Source organism: Marmota marmota, unplaced genomic scaffold, assembly GCF_001458135.2.
Source record: "Marmota marmota marmota unplaced genomic scaffold, marMar, whole genome shotgun sequence".
NCBI lineage: Eukaryota > Metazoa > Chordata > Mammalia > Rodentia > Sciuridae > Marmota > Marmota marmota.
In genome coordinates, this window is record NW_026000229.1 from 40,819,152 (window position 1) to 40,823,072 (window position 3,921).

General features: G+C 37.0%; 1 protein-coding gene across 4 annotated transcripts in view; it reads left to right on the forward strand.

Annotated features, from left to right (window-relative positions):
* The first annotated feature begins 2,148 nt into the window (after positions 1-2,148).
* Positions 2,149-3,921, forward strand: part of Meis2 (Meis homeobox 2) — a 220,898-nt gene continuing 219,125 nt past the window's right edge. For 3 of the 4 annotated variants that reach the window (XM_048793022.1, XM_048793023.1, XM_048793024.1), the window contains exon 1: positions 2,150-2,184. The gene's annotated coding sequence lies outside the window, so the exon portion shown is untranslated. Of the gene's footprint in view, positions 2,185-3,921 lie in introns of all 4 variants that reach the window. The other variant, XM_048793021.1, reaches the window with a different exon arrangement.

The following is a 3,921-nucleotide window of genomic DNA, read 5'->3' on the forward strand; positions in this document are numbered from 1 at the left end:
AGGATGGAGAAAGAAAGGCTGGAACCAAGGGGGCCAACAGACGTGTCCAGTAATAGTAAATGTTGTTCTGCTGCTTTTATACATGAGGTTACTGAGGTTCAAAGAGGTTAAGCAACTCACAAGCAACAAAAGTAAAAATAGACAAATAGGATTACATCAAACTAAGAAGCTTCTGCTCAGCAAAAGAAACAATCAACAGAGTTGACTGGGGACGTAGCTCAGAGATAGAGCATTTGGCTAGCATAAGCAAGGCCCTAGGTTCAATCCTCAGCACCACAAAACAACAATAAGATCAACAAAAACATAGTTAAGAGACAACCTATAGAATAAGAAAAAATATTTGCTGTTAATCCAATTAAGAGATTAATCTTCAGAACAAAAGGAACTCAGAAACCTTAACATTCAGGGCTGGGGTTGTAGCTCAGTGGTAGAGAGCTTGCCTAGCGTGTGTGAGGCACTAGGTTGGATCCTCAGCACTACATGAATATGAATAAATAAAATAAAGTTATTTTAAAAACTTAATACTAAAACACAATAATAATAACTAATTTAAAATGATTTAGACATCTGAATAGGCATTTCTCAAAAGAAGAAACAATGACCCCTCCAAACAACTGCCAAACGACACTCTGGGACTTTAAGGAGTAAGTTTAGTAACAGTAAGGTGTTATTGAAAAGCAAAGAACGTGTGTNATATATATATATATATATATATATATATATATATATATATAAAGTAAATGTCACTAATCATCAGGGAAGTGCAAATTAAAACCATGATGAGATATCATCTCACCCCAACTAGAATGGCTAATTCAAAAAGAAAAAAAAAAATAACAAATGCTGGTGAGGATGCAGAGAAAGAGTCACTCTTAGAAACTGTTGGTGGGAATGTAAATTAGTACAGCCATAGAAAACAGTAGTTTTTAAGATTTCTCAAAAAACTAAAAATAGAACTACCATATGATCTAGCAATTCCACTACTGGGTATGCATCCAAAGGAAATGAAATCATTATATCCAAGAGATACCTGCACTCATATATTTGTTGCGGCTTTGTTCACAATAACCAAGATACGGAATCAACCAAGGTGTGTATCAATAGATGAGTGAATAAGGAAAATGTGACGTATATAATACCATGAAATATTATTCCACCATAAAAAAAAGAATGAAATACTGTCATTTGTAGCAACATAGATGGAAAGTGGAGGTCATTGGTGTTAAATGAAATAAGCCAGACACATAAAGACAAATACCACATGTCCACATGTCCTCCCTCATTTGTAGAAAATAAAAAGTCGATCTCACAGAAGAACAGAGTGCAATAGTCACTAGAGACTGGAAAGTGCGGTGAAAAGAAATTAGATAAGTGGCACCAAAACAAAGTTAGGAGGAATTCATTCTGGTTTTCTATAGCATTGTAGGGTAACTGTTGGTTATATCGATCTATGAAAAAGTGAAGAGTATGAAAGTTCCCACCATGTAGAAACGATTAATGTCTGAGGAGATGAAAATGCTTATCCACCTGATTTGATCATTACACATTATAGATGTGTGTCAAATTATCATACTGAACCCCATAAAAATGTAAAAATATTATGTCTCAATGAAAAGAAAAAACGGCTAGGTAACTTAAGTTACAATTATCACAGGACAGACCCAGGATGCAGCCTCTTTATGGCAGACTCTGAACTTCAGCTCCTGAGTGCTAAGTTTCTTCTTGTTCCCACTGTTGGAAAAAAAAAAAAAACAAAACTTAGAAGTGATCTAATTCAACCCTCTCCCCTCAAGATGTTTGAATGAGGTATCTCTCCACTCAGAATATCAGATTTGCTGAGACTTCAATCACCTTTGGAAAGCTAGTAGTCTATATAGTCATTGTTCCTCTTCCAATACTATGACCTGCACTCTGATAAGTAATTTTGATATATGACCCTGAATGTGATGCTAGTAGGGACAAAGTTGTTATGAAAAGGGAGAGAATAATATTTTCACTATTTAAAAAATCTCTTTCTTCTGACATGCTGTCAAATTAAGCAAACTTAAAGGATTTCCCTTTTACAAAGAGTAGTCTAATGTACAGTAGTACCTCTATATTAGAGGTTTTGCTTCATACAATTTCAGTTACCCATGGTCAACCATAGTCTGAGGACTAAATGGAAAAATCCAGACCTGAACAATTCATAAGTTTTATAATTTTATTGCAGCATGTGTTTATAATTATTCCATTTTAATATTGTTATTCTCTTACTGTGCCTGAATTTATAAATTAAACTTATGTACAGGAAAAAATATACAGTATCTTTAAGTTCAGTATTAACCACGGCTTCAGGCCTCCACTGGAGTCTTGGAATCTATCTCCTGTCGATAAGAGCATAGTTTCACTGGAGGTCAGGAGTAGGGAGTAGAAAGGAGAGAAAAGCTATGACTGGATTTTATGATTTCATGTGCTGGTTTAGTAAACAGACCTAAGACTGTACTAAATGTGTTCCAGCAGACTGGAGAAGTAGAAGGAATGCAAGATGTTGAAATGAAGTGAAGCTAAAAACTAGTATGAAACATATCCTTCAATATCCCTGTGAGGGCCCTTAAGATAAGGAAATCCTCATGTGAGTTGTCAGAGGTTGTTAATTACTCTTCACGTGAGAATTAAATTTGCTTAAGAGGGAAGACTATAGTAATTATCTGAGGTCAAGGGCCCATCCCCAATCTGTCTGCTCCTCTGTCAAATAGAGATAAAAGTCCCACTCAGGACTCTTAGTAATGGGAAATTTCCCATACAGGCACTTCCTGACCTACAAATAGGTTGTAGTCCAATCAAGTATGTAACTCACTAACTGGGAATATAAAACGAATCTTCTAAAAGCCTGAAGTGTTAGAAACTGTGGCTCCAGGCTTCATCAACCTTCAACACCCATTTAAATTTGGAATTTAGCTCAGCAACAAGTTGCAAAAGTACTTCCTGTTCTGAAGCATGATAGAGGTGAGAAGGCTGGGAATAGGGTACTCCCTGTCCCTGGTCAGGTCCTGAACTTGTCTGGTTGTCTGCCTATCAGTGGCTGCTGTTCTAGCACTTTTAGGCCCAACAGTGGACCCTAGAGTTTCAGGCAGGCTGGAGTCATGGGCTAGCTAGCCATCTCTGCTACTAGCAGGCCCAGGAGACTGTGCGAATGAATGTGACTCACAGTGAGCTCACGTTTGTTTTTTACACAAGAATGTGGGGATAAAAAGTACAAGAGTTACATTTTTCATTTGATTGTTTGAAAAACTTCTTAATTTTAGGTGAATATCTGCCCACAAGTAATAGGTAAGAAAGAGGGTGGGGACAAAAAGGTAATTTAATTACCTTTTCAAAGATTATCACCATAGGCAAGGCAGGCCCAAGAGAACATTCTCAGGGAAGATAGCTCAGTCTGGGGTCCAGTTTTAACTAGTTGGTCAATACAATCCTGAGAGATGAACCCTCAAAAGAAATCTCCCAATAAACTGTGTACAAGACAGCTTTTTTCAAGAAAAGTGAATTTCCTGCCATGGAATCCGAGCTTGGAGGAGCATTTTAGATTGTTTGATAACAGTCAACAGCTTGTGACACTGTGGAGATTCCATCTAGGAACAGACCCTGGGCAGGTAAAAGTTAACTTATTTAAGAGAGATGGAAACTATGAAGGGCTCATATTTATAGCCCACAAAAATAAAGAACAGTGATGTTACCCCAGATTAACTTTTAAATTAGCTTGCAGGAGAAATTGGCTCAGTAACATCCCCAAACAGAGGGAAGTGAGGGATTTAAATAGGCACAGAGTGGTACCTGATAAACCTATCTTTTTGGATGGCTCAGGTACTGTAGGAGAAGGTGGAGGAGGAAGGTAAGAGGAGAAAAACCAGATAGGAAATGAGAAAAAAAAAAAAAAAAAAGGAA